Source organism: Cervus canadensis, chromosome X (assembly GCF_019320065.1).
Source record: "Cervus canadensis isolate Bull #8, Minnesota chromosome X, ASM1932006v1, whole genome shotgun sequence".
Taxonomy (NCBI): domain Eukaryota; kingdom Metazoa; phylum Chordata; class Mammalia; order Artiodactyla; family Cervidae; genus Cervus; species Cervus canadensis.
In genome coordinates, this window is record NC_057419.1 from 133745832 (window position 1) to 133766192 (window position 20361).

Consider the following 20361-nt stretch of genomic DNA (forward strand, 5'->3'; position numbering starts at 1 on the left):
GAAGTTGTAGTGGCGTAATTCTATAATCTTTAATTTTGCAGCCTGTTTTTTCCCTCAATAATATATTGTGAATATCTATTCTTATTAATAATCATTCTTCTATGTATGTTAAATGTATTGGTTATATATTAATAGTATTATATTTTATAAAAGTTTCTCTATCATGTGACTGATATGGGCAAGGCATAGTGCTTTTTAAAATTGAAGCATAGTTTATTTATTTTATTTTATTTTATTTTTTTTATTAATTGGAGGCTAATTACTTCACAACATTGCAGTGGGTTTTGTCATACATTGATATGAATCAGCCATGGAGTTACATGTATTCCCCATCCCGATCCCCCCTCCCACCTCCCTCTCCACCCGATTCCTCTGGGTCTTCCCAGTGCACCAGGCCCGAGCACTTGTCTCATGCATCCCACCTGGGCTGGTGATCTGTTTCACCATAGATAGTATACATGCTGTTCTTTTGAAACATCCCACCCTCACCTTCTCCCACAGAGTTCAAAAGTCTGTTCTGTATTTCTGTGTCTCTTCTTCTGTTTTGCATATAGGGTTATCGTTACCATCTTTCTAAATTCCATATATATGTGTTAGTATGCTGTAATGTTCTTTATCTTTCTGGCTTACTTCACTCTGTATAATGGGCTCCAGTTTCATCCATCTCATTAGGACTGATTCAAATGAATTCTTTTTGACGGCTGAGTAATATTCCATGGTGTATATGTACCACAGCTTCCTTATCCATTCATCTGCTGATGGGCTCATTGAAGCATAGTTTATTTGCAACATTGTGTTAGTTTCTGGTGACAGCAAAGTGATTCAGTTATAAGTGTATATTCTTTTCCATTATGTTGTATTAGAGGATATTAAATATAGTTACCTGAGCTTTACAGTGGGACCTTGTTTATCTACTTTATATATAGTAGTATATATCCCGGAGAAGGCAACGGCACCCCACTCCAGTACTCTTACCTGGAAAATCCCATGGACAGAGGAGCCTGGTAGGCTGCAGTCCATGGGGTTGCTAAGAGTCAGACACGACTGAGAGACTTCGCTTTCACTTTTCACTTTCATGCATTGGAGAAAGAAATGGTGGCCCGCTCCAGTGTTCTTGCCTGGAGAATCCTGGGGACGGGGGAGCCTGGTGGGCTGCCGTCTATGGGGTCGCACAGAGTTGGACATGACTGAAGTGACTTAGCAGCAGCAGCAGCAGCAGTATATATCCACTAATCCCAAGCTCCTAGTTTATCCTTCCCCACCCTCTTTCTGCTTTGATAACCATATGTTTGTTTTTGGTGTCTGTTGAGTTTGTTTCTGTTTTGTAAATTAATTCATTTGTGTCATATTTTAGACTCCACATTTAAGTGATATCATATGGTATTTTTCTTTCTCTTTCTGACTTACTTCACTTGGTAAGATAATCTCTAGGTTCATCCATGTTGCTGCAAGTGGCATCATTTCATTCTTTTTTTATGGCTGAGTTCAGTTCAGTTCAGTTCAGTCGCTCAGTTGTGTCTGACTCCTTGTGACCCCATGGACTGCAGCAAGCCAGGCCTCCCTGTCCATCACCAACTCCTGGAGTTTACCCAAACTCGTGTCCATTGAGTCAGTGATGCCACCCAACCATCTCATCCTCTGTTGTTCCCTTCTCCTCCCGCCTTCAATCTTTCCCAGCATCAGGGTCTTTTAAAATGAGTCAGTTCTTTGCATCAGGTAGCCAAAGTATTGGACTATCAGTTCCAACACTAGTCCTTCCAATGAACACTCAGGACTGATCTTTAGGATGGACTGGTTGGATCTCTTTGCAGTCCAAGGGACTCTCAAGAGTCTTCTCCAACACCACAGTTCAAAAGCATCAGTTCTTTGTGTAGGACTCTATTTTATATGTGTGTGTGTGTGTGTGTGTGTGTGTATACAATTATATATATATGTGTATATATATGTAAATATTGAATGTATATATGTTTATATTGGATACACACACACACACACACACACATATATACATATACACACACATCCCACATCTTTCTCCATTCATCTGGACATTTAGGTTGCTTCCATGTTTTTGCTATTGTAAATAGTGCTACTGTAAACATTGGGGTGCTTGTATCTTTTCATATTATAGTTTTCTCTGTTTACATGCCCAGGAGTGGGATTGTAGGATTGTAGGGTAGCTCTGTTTTAGTGTTTTAAGGAACTTGCATCGTGGCTGCACCAATTTACATTCAACCAACAATGTAGGAGGGTTCCCTTTTCTCTACACTCTCTCCAGCGTTTGTTCTTTGTAGACTTTTTCATGATAGCCATTCTGACGAGTGTAAGGTAGTACCTCTTTGTAGTTTTGATTTGCATTTGTCTATTAGCAATGTTGAGCATCTTTTCATGTGCCTGTTGACCATTTGTATGTCTTCTTTGGAGAAATGTCTAATTAGGTCTTCTGCCAATTTTTTTATTGGACTTTTTTTTGGGGGGGGGGGATTAATGAACTCCAGAGTCTACTTACAGAAAAATATATCTTGTGGGAAATTTCTTTGATGAGAATCTTGAGAGTGGAGGGTTGAATGTCTGAGAATGTGAGGTAGGAGCAAACTTGGCATGAAAAGATTGCTACACTCCTTTGTATAAGAAATTGGAATATAGAGTTGGAGGTAGAGGTGGGGTACAGAAATACCAGGATAGGAGAGAGGAAGAAGTTAGGGAACATGGATGAAGGCCAGAGCATGTAGGATATGTCCAGTAACATTAATATCAGTGGTAGATAAAGGACATTTAAAAACAAAAGTCAGTAATACTCAGTGATTCATTTTTTTTTAAATAGCTACAATCTAAAATCTTTTCCCATTCTCAAAACTCCAGTAAAGTCTATTATACCTGTATAATCTTATAGTTCCATTTACAAGGAATGAATTGTACAGGTCTAATGGGAAATGTTTTGCCCTATAACAACTTTGTGATGCTTTGTGGAGATTGGAGCATTCAATCAGGAGAGAAGTGGTCTAAGAGTTCTAAGAAGTGACCATAAAAAAGGGAAGAGAGGTCAAAGAGTCTAAGTAATGCAGACAAAAAGTAGTTTTAACCTGTTTAGATTTAAGACTAGCCATTGGACAAACTCCTCCTTTTTATTAGAAATACACTAGCGGAGTAATATTGGAAGGCTGGAAGGTGTTGGGGAGTTTGACATCAAGGTTGCATAATACAGCATGATAAGTTCTATAATAGAGGCATGATCAATATCTTTGTTGGGTCTAATGTGAATTGACATTTACGTATAAAGAGTCCCCATAGCAACCCTCAATTAAACTTTGATTCCAAACTAGGAGTTAGGAAATTCATGGCTGTAGGAGACATATTTTTCCACTAAAATGTCTATTATCTTTCTTAGAACAACTTTGTCAATAATCTTCCTACAGAATTTAAAAACATTTCTGAAAAGATAGCAAGATTCATCAATAAAGAGTAACTTAGATACTATCTTTTTCTTCCTCTTTCCAAACGACTCAGCTTGTTTCTTTGCTGGTGTGGTATTTTGCTGGTACCTATGTGAATCATGACTGTCTTTATTTGGGCTTCAGTGGTAGTGCACTGTCCTCTAGTAATATAATAAAAGTATTTTAACAGCTTGTCATCACACTATTAGATATATCATGGTCAAGACCTAGTCCTCAAAGAAGATGACTGATATAATAGAAGCCTGATATAATATGATTAACCTGGCAGGAGATCTTAGTCCTACATCCTAACATCAGAATCATAAAGGAGTTCTGCTGTATTAGTTTAATTGATATGGTTAAAGGTATCTGCCTTAATTCTTGCTCTGTCTCTTTCCCCTGCAATGAAATGTGGCCTCTTCAGTTACTATGAAATGTTGGTTGTTGATAATGTCTCTCTAACTGCAGACAATATTCTAGATTTTACTGTTGATTGCAACTCTGGTAGGGATAGACTTGTCTAGAGGTCTAAAATAATGGAAGCAGAATATATTTTGCTTGAGATTAAAATATAGAACACAAGGATAAGTATCAGAAATAACTTCTATTTTTCCTCCCAAAGGAAGCAGTTTGAAGTTAGATTTATAGTAAGAATAAAGTTATAGAAATTGAAAGCCTAGATGGAAAGTCAAGCAAAACAAGATTGAACTAGAGCAGAAAAAGTGAGGAGGTGCAAAGCAGTGAAAGGAAGATGAACTTTGAAGCGTGTGTAACTTGAAGCCTAGAGAGATATGTAAATTGTTTTGTTCTAGAGACTTCTGATATTGTTGTGTTGGTGGTGGTGGTTTAGTTGCTAAGTTGTGTCCAATTCTTGCAACCCATGGACTGTAGCCCACCAGGCTCCTCTGTCCATGGGATTTCCCGGGCAAGCAAGTCCTGTTGAGGATGATTTAAAGCAATGTTTCTCAACCTCAGCACTACTGTCACTTTGGACCAGATAATTCTTCGGGGCGGGGAGGGGGGTGGAGGGGCGGGGAGGGGGCTGCCCTCTGCACTGTAGGACGTCTAGCAGAATTCCCAGCCTTTACCTACTATCGAAAATGAAAGAAAGTGAAAGTCGCTCAGTCATGTCTGACTCTTTGCGACCCCATGGACTATATAGTCCATGTAATTCTCCAGGCCAGAATACTGGAGTGGGTAGCCTTTCCCTTCTCCAAGGGATCTTCCCAACCCAGGGATCAAACCGAGGTCTCAGGCATTGCGGGTGGATTCTTTACTAGCTGAACCACCAGGGAAGCCCCTACCTACTATTACAAGATGCCAGTGCACCACCCCAGTTCATTGTGAGTTCCTATGAACCGAAAATGTCTCCCTGTGTGTGCTCAGTCATGTCCAACTCTTTGCGACCCCATGGACTGTAGCCTGCCAGGCTCCTCTGTCCATGGGATTTTCCAGGCAAGAATACTGGAGTGGGTTACCATTTCCTACTCCAAGGGATCTTCCTGATCCAGGGATTGAACCCACATCTCCTGTAACGGCAGGACAATTCTTTACCACTGAGCCACCTGGGAAGCCAAAATTGTCTCCAGGCATTGACAAATATCTCTTTGTGGAAGAAGGTAAATTTGCCTAGTTGAGGAGTGCTGACTGAAGGGACTGACAGAAAATAGTTCAGAGTGTTAAAATATATCCCACTCTGGCTATATTTGCCACATACAGATAAACTCATAATACTGTCTTATTGTCATCTCATATTTCTAAAGCTGTGCTATCTCTTCTTTCCCTCTTATCAAAACTAAGATTATTGCTTACACTTTCCCTGTGGTTAGAAAATAGAGTGATGATAAAAATGTGTTCCTTAGGTCCTGAGATATATATTCAGGGACTACTTTCAAATGAAGAATGGTGTCATCAGGCAAAGAAATTCTTGGAGAAATTTCTAACTTTGAGGCATTTTCAGACGTGCCTAGAAAAAGTTCTAATAAGATATGAAGGTGATTCTATTCAAATATTTTTGATGGGTTTTCTGTTTATTTGGTGCCCCTGCTTAGTTGTGCGATGTAACCTCTCAGCAGGTGTGTGTGTGTTTCTGTGAATATGTGTTGATTTTCTGAGTTTTGTTAAAATTTATTGCTGTTTGTTCTTATAGACGGTAAGAATGGAAAATAAAACAAGACAGCTGCCCCCAGTGACTCTACTATCCTAATGTTATTTTGGTCTTGAATCTGTCTAGATCTCGGAGGTTTCTTTTACTTTTTAACCATTTCCTCCAAGGGAACTGAAAATAGTACATGAAGTGTTTTCCATGCTTATTTATAATATGGGTTTTTAGAATTCACACTATGGTCCCAAACTGTCCTATGCCATTGATTTCTACAGTTACTCATTTTAATAACTTCTCTTGAGCAGCAGGGGGTTCTGTTACAAAACAGCATTACCTTTTGTAACTCAAAAATATTTTTACTGACATGAAGACTTATTGGCCTAAACTATTTGTAACCTTTTGTTCTACTTGATCTGAACATTAGCCAAGCTACATACTAGTATTGTAATTTCAGAACAGGTAGATTGCTTTTAGTCCCTTATCCTTTCTTGACAGAACAATTGAGACTTCTTTTTTATTCCAGTGCTATTCTTTTACACAATATTTTGTCTCTTACATAGAGGATTTTGAAGAACATTTTTAAGACCACATTTATCCTGAAACTTAAGTATTCAACTTCTAGATTAATTTTCCATCTTCAAATATCATATCTAACAAAAGTTCCAAAATTTGTGATTTTTAGCAGATATTGTGAAATGTGGTGGATGAGTTGGACATTTATGTAAAATAGTAAAGCCATCCCCAAACTGTGAAAGTGCCTTGTGCACAAATATAACCACTACATGAAGAGCCACTAAATGAAAACGTACTTTTACAATCAGTTTATATCAGCCCTTTGGCGCAGTTTTATTTAGGTTTTAACTATAGAATAGTGATCCTTATAAACATGTAAATACGGCAGTGTGTAGATATTAAAAGTGAAATGCTTGGGACTTCCCTGAAGGTCTGGTGGTTAGGACTTTGCATTCCAAAGCCAGGGGTGCAGATTTGATCCCTGGTTGGGGAGCTCAAATCCTACATGCAAAAACCCAAAGCATCAAACAGAAGCCATGTTGCAACAAATTCAATAAAAACTTTAAAAATGGTCCACATCAAAAAAATCTTTAAAAGCAGGAGAAGCTTGATAGGGATTGCATTGAATCTATAGATTGCTTTGGGTAGAATAGCCATTTTGACAATATTGATTCTTCCAATCCATGAACACGGTATGTTTCTCCATCGGTATTTTTCACAGAACTAGACCAAAGAATTTCACAATTTGTATGGAAATACAAAAAACCTCGAATAGCCGAAGTAATCTTGAAAAAGAAGAATGGAACTGGAGGAATCAACCTGCCTGACTTCAGACTCTACTACAAAGCCACAGTCATCAAGACAGTGTGGTACTGGCACAAAGACAGAAATATAGATCAATGGAACAGAATAGAAAGCCCAGAGATAAATCCACGGACCTATGGACACCTTATCTTTGACAAAGGAGGCAAGGATATACAATGGAAAAAAGACAACCTCTTTAACAAGTGGTGCTGGGAAAACTGGTCAACCACTTGCAAAAGAATGAAACTAGAACACTTTCTAACACCATACACAAAAATAAACTCAAAATGGATTAAAGATCTAAATGTAAGACCAGAAACTATAAAACTCCTAGAGGAGAACATAGGCAAAACACTCTCCGACATAAATCACAGCAAGATCCTCTATGACCCACCTCCCAGAATATTGGAAATAAAAGAAAAACTAAACAAATGGGATCTAATGAAACTTAAAAGCTTTTGCACTACAAAAGAAACTATAAGTAAGGTGAAAAGACAGCCGTCAGATTGGGAGAAAATAATAGCAAATGAAGAAACAGACAAAGGATTAATCTCAAAAATATACAAGCAACTCCTGAAGCTCAATTCCAGAAAAATAAATGACCCAATCAAAAAATGGGCCAAAGAACTAAACAGACATTTCTCCAAAGAAGACATACAGATGGCTAACAAACACATGAAAAGGTGCTCAACATCACTCATTATTAGAGAAATGCAAATCAAAACCACAATGAGGTACCATTACACACCAGTCAGGATGGCTGCTATCCAAAAGTCTACAAGCAATAAATGCTGGAGAGGCTGTGGAGAAAAGTGAACCCTCTTACACTGTTGGTGGGAATGCAAACTAGTACAGCCACTATGGAAAACAGTGTGGAGATTCCTTAAAAAACTGGAAATAGAACTGCCATATGACCCAGCAATCCCACTTCTGGGCATACACACTGAGGAAACCAGATCTGAAAGAGACACGTGCACCCCAATGTTCATCGCAGCACTGTTTATAATAGCCAGGACATGGAAGCAACCTAGATGCCCATCAGCAGATGAATGGATAAGGAAGCTGTGGTACATATACACCATGGAATTTTACTCAGCCGTCAAAAAGAATTCATTTGAACCAGTCCTAATGAGATGGATGAAACTGGAGCCCCTTATACAGAGTGAAGTAAGCCAGAAAGATAAAGAACATTACAGCATACTAACACATATATATGGAATTTAGAAAGATGGTAACGATAACCCTATATGCAAAACAGAAAAAGAGACACAGAAATACAGAACAGACTTTTGAACTCTGTGGGAGAAGGTGAGGGTGGGATGTTTCAAAAGAACAGCATGTATACTATCTATGGTGAAACAGATCACCAGCCCAGGTGGGATGCATGAGACAAGTGCTTGGGCCTGGTGCACTGGGAAGACCCAGAGGAATCGGGTGGAGAGGGAGATGGGAGGGGGGATCGGGATGGGGAATAAGTGTAAATCTATGGCTGATTCATATCAATGTATGACAAAACCCACTGAAATGTTGTGAAGTAATTAGCCTCCAACTAATAAAAAAATTAAAAAAAAAAAAAAAGCAGGAGAAGCTCTTATTTCCCTTTATTCTTCTGCCCAACTGGTGTATAATTTTTAGAATGTTCAAAGTATACAGAAGTCACTCACTGACCTCTCATGAGCTATCTTTTCATGATATACACATATCGGCTCACCCTACTAACTAACACACATAATTTTTTAAATGATAGCTTTAATATTTCATTAAATGGCTATAACATAAGTTTTAAAACTAATCTTTAATGTTAGGAATTTGTTTTCACCATTTTGTTATTTTACAGATGATACTTCAATATATGTGTTCCCTAAAGTGACTGTGGGTTCCATAAGAGTATGAGTTATGTTTTGTTTCTTTGCTTATTAGAAGTTCAACTTTCGCTGCCTCTAGATATTTAGTTAAAGTCTTTCTACTCACTTGCCTCACACAAATGCCACTGTGTGAGGTGAAGAAAGGGGAAGTTGGATTAGAATGAAGGAGAAATGATCTCTGGTGATTGGTTGGAGACTGAGCAGTGATACAGGAAGAGCAGCAGTATGCATAGTAGAAAAAAAATACAGCAAAAGCCATAAATCAGTGCCAGAGAGGATTATCAAAAACTTAAATTCCCAGGATATGCAGAAATAATAGAGGAGTACATTAGACTCATATGGCAACTGGCCTTTCAAGCCAAATTTACCTGGATTTCAAGTAGAAGGTAATTGCAGTTGACATCTAGATGCTCCAAAACCTGAAAATGATCCAACTAGGATATATATATAAATAAGAACCAAAGAACCTAGATTGCAGTTTAGACAAGATCATGTGCCATGCTTATTTTGTCCACCTCATTAACTTATACATATTAAGCAGCATGCTGAATATTTTTTAAAGGAAGACAAAAAGGAAGAAGGGAGGGAGGAAGAAGAAGGTAGGAAGGGTGGGAGGGAAGAATGAAGAAAGGGAGGAAGGAAGAAAACTTATGTATAACATAACTCCAGGCAGTGCTTCATTTTAGCATAGGAAAATAAAGGTCCAAGTAGAAAGATCTATTTAAAGATTTGGAGAAAGTTAGGTTGGGAAGATCCCCTGGAGAAGGAAATGGCAACCCACTCCAGTATTCTTGCCTAGAGAATTCCATGAACAGAGGAGCCTGGTGGGCTACAGTCCATGGGGTCACAGAAAAGTGTACTACTACTGAGCCACTGAGCACTAACAAGAGCAATGGAGTATTAGGTATATCCCTAATTTAGGAATGCATGGTTATGTTCTTTAGTAGCATATCCATCAGTAGGCCTGAGGGATTAAACACTGAGTTACATTCATTTATTTTTGCATTTAGTAATTATTTATTCGATAGCCATTGTGTATGTAGCATTCTCTGTCGTGGGAGACACATGGCTTTTGCCTTTAAGGAGTTTATAATCTAGGTTTAAACACATGCACTTAATTTAAATGACTTAAGAGGACAAAAACAACAGCAGTGGGCCACAGAATGAAAAAGGATGTGAGTTTTTGAGTAAGATTTAAGTTCAAATATTGGCTAGCCATGTAACCATGGCATGATGTATTCTACTCTAAATCTCAGTTTTCTCATCTACAAAATGAGGAAATTAAAATATTATATACCTAAAAAATTATTATCTACTCATAGAGCTGTAGTTAAAACTAAAATAATATAGTTAAATACTTAGCATAGTGCCTAAAACACTGTAAACACCTAATGATGATATGAATATTATGGTTATTATCTACCAGTACCAGTGAACACAAGATATTTCTCTAGACCGTATATGATGAAGTGCCAGATGAGTACAGAAAAGGAGAGGTCAGGAATTTTCATTTTGTAAAGGAACACATAGTAAATACATTAGAATTTGCAGAGTACCTATGATCCTCTGTCACACATGGTCATTATTTTTTATTATAATTCTTAAAAAATGTAAAAGCTATTCTTAACTCACAGTCTGTACAAGAATATATTTGCAGCTGGATTTAACCAGAGACCATATTTTGCCAGCCCCTGCTTTAGATGATAAAGTACTGTAGGATTTCAAAAAGAAGACTAGCTGGCATGGTGAGGTTCTTGTAAAAGTTGGGGCTCTATCTTGATCTGGTTCTTAGAGAATGAATCAACTATAAACATAATTTGAAACTGATAAAAAAATATTGCTCATTGCGTCACTCTGAAAAATGCATGGACTACTGAATGTAAAGAACTAAAATGAAAGAATTTAGGATTAGATTTTTAAAGCTTTGGGCACTCAGTGAGTTTCTTGGAACTATGAATGACGATAGTACCCTGATTATTCCTCCTTCTATGAGATTTCCCACAGTACTTTTTTTTTTCTGTATACACACCATTTGTTCCTCTCATAAGGATCCAAAACTGAGAATTCAGCATATTTGAAAGATGAGTACAAGTACAACAAAAATTGCTGACAATAATTTCTTCGTGCGGGTACTATTCCAAATGAATCACATTTATTAACTCATTTAATCCTTACAGTAACGGTATGATGTATCTAATGTTGTTATAACCCCCATTTTAAAGATGAGAAAACTGAAGCTTAGGGAATATAGGCAAATTATCCTGTGTCTCACAGATAATGAGTGGCAGAGGTGAGATGTAAGCACAGGTTGTCTGACTCTAGAACCTATTCTCGTATGATAACTTTCCTGACGGGCTCTGATTCATGAGTGGTCTTAGGCAGCTGAGACTGAAACTCAATTTTCTAGAATTAAAAAATGAAGCTAACATATTTCTCCCATCTGAATTTTTATCAACATATTTTGAAAGGTACACTGAAGTAAGACAATTTGTTCCTGGTCATCCACATATTTCTGTAGTGTTTCATTTACCTAGAAAACAGTGATAAAACTGTGGTTGTGGGAATGGCATGATGTTATATTAACGTAGGCAGAAATGTCATCCTTTTCTACAAGTGAGAAAACTTAAATTTGGAAAGATAAAGCAGCTTGTCCAAGGTCACATAGCTAGTTGAATGGCAGACCCAGGATTTGACCCCAAGCCTGTCTGATGCTAGAGTCCAGGCTTTAACCATCTTACATATTGCCCCCAAATAAGTTACACTCTAGCTGGGAAAATAATGGAAATTATTACTGCTAGTATCCGATGCCATTTATGAGATGAACAGACATTAAGTGCTGTGAAAATTCAGAGGAAGGAGGGGGCACTTTGAGCTGAGGTAGACACAGAGGAGGTGATGTTGATGTTAATTTTTATACCTGTCAGTCCAAAATTTGTAAAGCACAAGTTATAATGTGGGAGTGGGATGAGAATGGCAAAAATACTGGAGATACGCTAGATGATTTAGGACAGTGGCACACTGGAAAATGTTGTTTCTGCCATAATTTATTGTTATTGAAACAATATGCACTTACAGTAAATGTTAAAAGAAAAAAAAACAAAAACTGAAGGAAAGAGGGCAGTGGCATCTGAAACTGATCTCTGAAAAATTAATCATAATAAAAGCTTTGAGCAGGAGACTTAAAGATGATAGCATTTTGCTGCAATACTATCCACTCATAAATAGCAAAAGATTAGAATTAGGTGGGCTACAGTCCATAGGGTCACAAAGAGTCAGACATGACTGAAGTGACTTAGCACACATACTGTTTAGAAATGAACTCGAGCTGTGTAGATACTGTCAGCGTTTAACAATATGCTTATGACTTAACAATTTTCTTGTTACAGAAACAAGATTTTTATTATAATTTTTTTGGCATCTTAGAAAAGTCACCATATTTTAACCATCATTCTTGCAGTCATCTGTATCCACCCCCATATTATATTTTTATATTTTTAACCTCTTCAGTGAATATAATTTAATAATGTCTCTAAAATATGCCACTATCATCCATCAAGAAATATGATATCATCTTGTTCCATTCATTTCTCCAACGCTCTATTGAAGATTATGTCTGATACCCTTTGTAACTCCTGATAAGGTTTTTTTTTTTTTGGATTGGAAGGTCATTACAAATCTCTGAGTAGATTGATGAAACTGTTAATTCACCTGTCAAAAGATGGCCACAGATGTGCCTGAAAGAGGTGTGCTAATGGCATGGCACTAATGCAATTTCACAAATGACTTAATGGAGCACATAAAGCATATTTCCTCTATTAAATACACATAGCATGGAGTCATATCTTGCTTTACGGGCTGTGAAAAATATTTTTAATCAGCTAAAGGATGAAGAGACTCTTCAAGGTTATGCAGATTAAGTTATAAAAAGCCCTTAAACACATAATCCTCAATGAGTGTTCAGGAAGGAAAATTTCAATCAGGGATGTTTGTTTAGACTGACAACATTTGTGAGTTTAAGTTTCCAAGAGGATTTTAAAGAGAAAATTAGAATGTGAGTGTCATTTTTTAAAAATAGGGAAAATGAAAGTTATTCAGTGCTTATGTTCATTAAAATATATTTTATATTTACTGAACCATGATCCTAGATTGCTGACTTCCCTTCTAGTATGGATCAGAACACAATTATAGCTACAGTTGCTTTTGTTTGTTTTTAATTACCTGACCACCTACAGATATTTCTCACTGTCCTTGAGATTGTGATCACCACTTCCTTCTCCTAGCAGCAAGTAATTATCAAAATGCCTTTAAGTATGAACTTTCTGACCTCAAAATAAAGAATGTTTATACTTCATTGATTCATTCACTTATTTATGCAACAAATCTGTATTGAACTTCTGTAATATACTTGGCACTCTAGTAGTCACTTGAAATAAAATGGGCTTCAAAATGGTTCCATAAGTCAATTATGCCTCAAAGAAACAAAACAAAACAAAACACTTGTGTAACGATGACTTTTTTAGGAAATAGGCTAGGACTTAAACTGAGAATGCACAGGTCGGAGTTCTGGCCCCTTAATAAATAGTCAATGCGGGGACTGCAGTTCCTCTTTGGGAAGGATATTATGCAAAATCTGGAAAACTGGCACTTAAAGTAGTGTCTGGGGAATTAGACATGCCTAGAATTAAGCAAAAGTCCTCTAAACTGGGAGATTGTAGCAGAGGTCAAAGAACCTCCAGTCACTTGAGATGAGAGACAAGCTGAAGGTCTTCCAGTCGGGGGATGAGTCTCCAGGACCCCTACTTTAACTTCCAAGCTGCCCACTCTTCTCTTCTCCCTGATAATAAATAATCATGGGTATCATGAAAGGTGATGGTCAGGAAATTGAGGACCCTGACCCTGAAGACCCTGAAGCACCATTCTTTAATCATCCAAGAATGATTACAATTCTTTTCAGCATATTTGTCTTCCCAAAGTAAGAGAAACAAAGCTTCAAGAAGAAGTGAATCTAAAATTACTTTCTGCTTTACATTGAAATATTCTGAGAACTCCATTAGAGTCCCAGGAGCTGAATGTTGGGCCCACCTGCATTACTTCTGAACTGTGTAATTTTGTGCATATCACTTAAGTTTCTGGAGCTGCATTTGGGGTTGTGTTAGGAGAACCTAATGGTATTAAACATGAGAGCATTTTAAAACTTGTTCAGCAATATACAAATGTAAGAAATTTTACTTGAGAGGATCTCAGGTTTTGAAAAAAATCTGGTTTAGTACTTAAGCAGCAAGTTCCTTATTGGAGAAGGAAATGGCAACCCACTCCAGTGTTCTTGCCTAGAGAATCCCAGGGACGAGGGAGCCTGGTGGGCTGCTGTCTATGGGGTCGCACAGGGTTGGACATGACTGAAACGACTTAGCAGCAGCAGCAAGTTCCTTAAGAGTCTCATCTGAAAGTTATTGCAGTAGTTGAAAGTATTTTCAGAGTTTATAATAAAACTGGAAATGACAGATATTCTCATTTGATTATGCAGGAGATAGAATTGCCAGTCGTCAAGTTTTAAGACTGCTTGTTTTTTTCTTGATAAATACACTGCATACTGACTCTGCATAAATACCTGTTCACAAAGAGCTGAAAACATTGAAAGCTGTGCTGTGCCCCTCTTTGTAGAAGGCATTTTGTCTACTAGGTTGAAGTAAAGGCCAAAGTACCTTATCAGACACGGAAGTGCGTTATCTACTCAGGGCAATAGGACAGAAATAAAGGCCAGAGATTTAATTTATGCTGGCCCAGTTAATGATCAACACCACTAAGATTTTGCAGCATAGAAATTATAGAAGTATATCCAGAATGAAAATAAAAGCCATATAAACAAAACATACGATTATATCTGACTCAAAGTTGTCCAGAGATGTTGTTCATCTGGAATGTAAATGTAGATAGGACTATGATCCCCACTTTTTTCCACCCTAATTTTTAATAAAATTTGCATATGTTAAACTTACATGTAATCTTTATAGCATACAGTTATGTCAATTGGTTTTGGCAGTTTTGACAATTGGTAGCATTGTGAAACCATTGTCAAGATCAAGATAGGAAATAGTTTCTCCATCCCAAGAAAACTCCTTCATGCTATACCTTTGTAGTCAAACCTTTCCTCCCATTCTTAACTCCTATCAATCCATTCTCAGTTCCGATAGTTTTGCCTTTTCCAGAATGTCTTCTGAATCAAGTCATACCTAGAGTACATTGCCTTTTCAGTCTGACTGCTTTCGCTTAGCATATATTGTATTTGAAATTCATTCATGATGCATTTGTCAGTAACCCATTCCTTTTTATTGCTGATTAGTATCCCATTGTATGACTTTACCACTGTTTGTTTATAAAGTCATCTGTTGATGGACACTTGGGTTGTTTCCATTTTTTGGTGATTATGAATGAAGCTACTATAAACATTCTCAATTGATTTTTGTGTGAACAGAAAGTTTCATTTCTCTTGTCATAAATACCTAGGAGCTGGATTGCTGGGCCACATGGGAAGTATATATCAAACATTACCAGAAACTGTTTTCTAAAGTGGCTGTACCGGTTTCCATTCCCATCTGCAATGTTTGAGAGCTCCAGTTGCTCACACCACCCATGAAATGATGGTAAGGAAGTGAAACTAACACATCTCTCTACCTGAGGCTAGGAGATATTTGCAGGAAGTAAATTATTTTTTTACTTCATCTCCTCACCTCCCCCCATCACTAATCCATAAAAGAATGTGATATGCAGGCCCCGACAAGATGGTTATTTTTGAGGTGCTAGCCTGCCATCTTCTAAGTCAGCTGGTCTCTTCCTTGCCTCAACACCTCATCTCTCATTGGCCTCCTGTGTGGCTAGCAGAGTGAGCTTGGACTGGGTAACAGTATCTCATCAAGATCTTTATTTGTATTTTTTTTACTCTGGTAGTTAGCTAGACTGAATACCTATTCATGTACTTACTTGCCATCCATATAACTTATTTGATGGAATGTTTCTTCATGTGTTTTACCTATTTTAAAAATTAGGTTTTTTTGTTTCCTTATTTTGGATCTCTGAGAACTCTTTATATCTTCTGGGTATAATCCTTTGTCAGATATATGATTTGTAATTATTTTTTCTCAGATTGAAACTTATTTTTTTCATCCTCTTAAGAGCAAAAGTTTTAAATTTTGATAAATTCTAAATGGTCATTTTTTTCTCTTTAATTATGCTTTGGTATTATATCTAAGAACTCTTCCAGACAAGCATGTAATGATTTTTCATCTATGTTCTCTTCTCTAGGCTTTATACTTTTTCATTTTGCATTTAAGTCTATGATTCATTTTGAAATAATTTTTAAATAATCTATAGATTGAGGTTTATTTTTTATATATGAATGTTTAGTTGCTCTAGAATTAAGAGTTGAAAAGCCCTATTGTTAGTTGCATGTACATTTAGGATTTTTTCTTCTTGATGAAATCACCCTGTTATCATTATGTAATATCCCTCTTTATCCCTGTTGATTTCCCTCATATATAAATGTGCTTTGTCTCATACCAGTATAGTTAACCAGTTCCCTCTTGATAAGTGTTTGCCTGGTATTGCCTTTTCCAGTCTTCTATTTTTAACCTGTCTATATCTTCTTCTTTGAAATGGGTTTCTTATGGAAGTCATATAGTTTGGTCTTAATGAGAGGATATAGTTCTTATTTTAAAAATTCAGTCTAACAATCTATATTCTCATTTGTGATCTTACACTATTTATATATTTCATTATTTTTCTTGGATTAGGTCTACATATACTTGTATTCATTGTTTTCTGTTTGTCCCCATTTTTTTCTATTTTTTATTTCCTGTCTTCTTTTTGATTATTTGAATAGCTTTTAGTATTCCATTTTAATGAATCTTTTTGCCTATATATACACTTATAAATTAGTTATTGCTCAAATTACAACAATATACATATTGTCTTTTCACATTCTATTTAGAGTTAATATTGTGCCACTTCAAGTAAAATGTAGGGTTCCTCCTCCTTTAAATTACAGTTGCCATATGTATTTCATTTACATATATTAAAACCCATCCTCAGACAAATGTTTTAATTGTTTTCAAGAACCATACATATTTTACAAAATTTAAGTGGAAAGAAATACTCTTATATTTTGCCCAAATAATTGCCTTTTCTGTCAATCTTCTTTTACTCCTGGAGCAAGTTTCCTTCTGGTATCATTTTTTTCTAGCCTGAAGAATTTTTTTAGCAATTATATCTGATTGTGACAAATTCTCTTAGTTTTATTTCACCTGAAAATATCTTTAACTTTCCTGGACGAAGAATTCCAGGTTGACAGTTCTTTTTTAGGTCTTCAAAAATGTTCTATTATATTTTGGCTTATGTGGTTTCTCATTCACCAATTATGCAAATTCTCTTGTATGTAAGAGAATTTTTCTCTGGATGCTTTCAAGATTTTTTTTTCTTTATTTTGATTTTCAGCTGTTTGATTATGTGTCTGGACATGGTTTTCTTGTAGTTTATCCTTTTTGTAGTATGCTGTACTTCTTGAATCTATAAATTTATGCCTTTCATTAAATTCAAGATTTTTCAACTATTATTCAAATATATTTTATCTACCAGTCTTTTTTCTGCTCCCATTTAGGGACTCCATTGACACAAATATTAGGCCTTTTAGGTTACTAGCCTCTGTTCATTTTGTTAAAATCTGTTTCTCTCTGTTATTCTGATTATATAATTGTCCTTAATCAATGCTGTTTTCAAGTTCATTTATGATTTCCTATGTCGTGTCCATTCTACTACTGAGCCCACCCCAGTGAAGTCTTTATTTTGGATACTATATTTTTCATTTTTATAATTTCCATTTAGATCTTTATTATAATATATATATATATATATATATATATATTTTGCTTGGAACTTCTATTTTCTTTATTTTAAGAGTGTTCACCTTTAGTCAAACAGTAATTACCACTGTTTGCCTATTAGGATGGCTTTAAACAGAACTAACAATACCAACTGCTGTAAAGAATGCAAGGCAATAAGAATTCTCATTTTTTGTACAAAATGGTACAATCACTTTAGAAGATATGTTGGCAGTTACTTACAAAGCTAAGCAATTCTTATCATATAATCCTGCAATCATGAACTTTGGCATTTACTGAAAGAAGTTGAAAACCTATGTCTGCACATAAACCTATGCATGAATGTTTTTTGCAACCTTATTCATATTTGCCAAGGTTTAGAAATCCAAACCCTTAATTTATTTGGTTGAAAGGAGAACTTGAATATCTTTGGATGATTTTTGTTTCCTTTTTGAGATATGTATATTGTTGTCAATTTTTCATTTTCTAGCTGCTCATGCACCATGTTGGATTAGGGCGCTACCTTTATCACCTCATTTTACCTTAATTACTTGCTAAAGGCTCTGTCTCCAAATTTATTCACATTGGGAATTAGAGCTTCAACTTACGAATTTTTGTGGGACACAGTTCAGTTTGTAGCAATCATAGTTTATGCTCATGACAGCCCTACAAGATACTATATTCCTTATTTAACAAAAAAGTGCAGTCAGAAAGATGTTAATAAGTAAATGGCCTAGGGTTACTGGGTTAATAAATGCTCTGACTATTATTTGAGCCCCCATCTCTCAGAGTCATTTCATCAGATCAGGAGTTGACAAACTACAGTCCATGGGTCAAATCTGATCTATCACCTATTTTGTTGAAACATAGCCATGCACATTTTGTTATATATTGCCTAACTGCCTATGACTGATTTCATGCTACAGTGGCAAGTTGAGTAGTTGTGATAGAGATCATATGGCCCACAAAGCCTAATATTAACTAGCTGGCCCTTTGCAAAAAAATTGACTGGCCCCTGTACTATATTACACTGCTGTCAAACACAGCATAATTTTTGAGAATGTACCCAAGCCTTTATCATATTATCACTTTTACTTTTTAATCTATCATTGTGTGCCATCATTCCTGTCTAACTGTCCTATTTTTTTTTCCAGAGATGATGGCTAGCTCAGGTGATGTTCATGGAGATTAATTGTTAACATAAGATGCTAAACCTCTGGCTTTCATGGTCTACTAGGAAACACAGATGAATGAACAAGAGAAATGACTCTTGGTAACAAAGATTCTGGTGCTGAGAAACTAGAGTATGGTAAAAGTAAGTTTTGGAGAACTGGATTCATTTCATGATATAAAAAGAAGTATTTCACTAACACAGGGCAATGTCTTTGGTGTCTGGCTCACTTGGTAAAGAGAGAACTTTCTTTGAAACCAAATGTTTGCTTTGGCAATTTTCACTTTTAAGTGGCAGAATTAAAACTGAAAGTTGAACACAAGCTCAGCAAATGTAACTCTCAGGGAGGAATGTCAGGACTAATTTTTATATGGATGCTGACTTTTAAAGATTGACTGTTTCAAAATCAATCTTTAGTCAAGGACAATAGAGCCTTAGGGTAACATTGCTTACTATTACATAGACCCAGATATATTTTGGATCAGATCATGTCACAGGAATTGTAACTACTCTGTCCATTAGCAGAAAGTTATAACATGGTTGGTGTAAATATTAGTCCTATTTTATCATTTTTATAAAAGGTACTTATCAAACATTATATGGAATCACTCATTAGAATAGGTGACACTGCATGGAAGGTAACTGTAACTCAGAATAAATATGTCAGTGAAATAGTAAGTTACTTTAAAATAAATACACATATTTTTTTTTAAATTTTTTTATTAGTTGGAGGCTAATTACTTCACAACATTTCAGTGGGTTTTGTCATACATTGATATGAATCAGCCATAGATTTACACGTATTCCCCATCCCGATCCCCCCTTCCACCTCCCTCTCCACCCGATTCCTCTGGGTCTTCCCAGTGCACCAGGCCCGAGCATTTGTCTCATGCATCCCACCTGGGCTGGTGATCTGTTTCACCATAGATAGTATACATGCTGTTCTTTTGAAACATCCCACCCTCACCTTCTCCCACAGAGTTCAAAAGTCTGTTCTGTATTTCTGTGTCTCTTTTTTTGTTTTGCATATAGGGTTATCGTTACCATCTTTCTAAATTCCATATATATGTGTTAGTATGCTGTAATGTTCTTTATCCTTCTGGCTTACTTCACTCTGTATAAGGGGCTCCAGTTTCATCCATCTCATTAGGACTGGTTCAAATGAATTCTTTTGACGGCTGAGTAATATTCCATGGTGTATATGTACCACAGCTTCCTTATCCATTCATCTGCTGATGGGCATCTAGGTTGCTTCCATGTCCTGGCTATTATAAACAGTGCTGCAATGAACATTGGGGTGCACATGTCTCTTTCAGATCTGGTTTCCTCAGTATGTATGTATGCCCAGGAGTGGGATTGCTGGGTCATATGGCAGTTCTATTTCCAGTTTTTTAAGGGATCTCCACACTGTTTTCCATAGTGCTGTACTAGTTTGCATTTCCACCAACAGTGTAAGAGGGTTCACTTTTCTCCACACCCTCTCCAGCATTTAATGCTTGTAGACTTTGGATAGCAGCCATCCTGACTGGCATGTAATGGTACCTCATTGAGGTTTTGATGCGCATTTCTCTGATACTGAGTGATGTTGAGCATCTTTTCA

At 36.5% G+C, this 20361-nt stretch overlaps 2 long non-coding RNA genes across 2 annotated transcripts in view; both read left to right on the forward strand.

The window, feature by feature from the left end:
* LOC122435055 overlaps positions 1-20361 on the forward strand; it is a 359541-nt gene that overhangs the window by 311258 nt on the left and 27922 nt on the right. Inside the window, exons 4-5 of the long non-coding RNA XR_006267566.1 lie at positions 15225-15361; positions 18745-18905. This is a non-coding gene — a long non-coding RNA (uncharacterized LOC122435055). The remainder of the gene's footprint in view (positions 1-15224; positions 15362-18744; positions 18906-20361) is intronic.
* The window catches only part of LOC122435056, a 6888-nt gene continuing 5489 nt past the window's right edge, over positions 18963-20361 (forward strand). The window contains exon 1 of the long non-coding RNA XR_006267567.1: positions 18963-19263. This is a non-coding gene — a long non-coding RNA (uncharacterized LOC122435056). The remainder of the gene's footprint in view (positions 19264-20361) is intronic.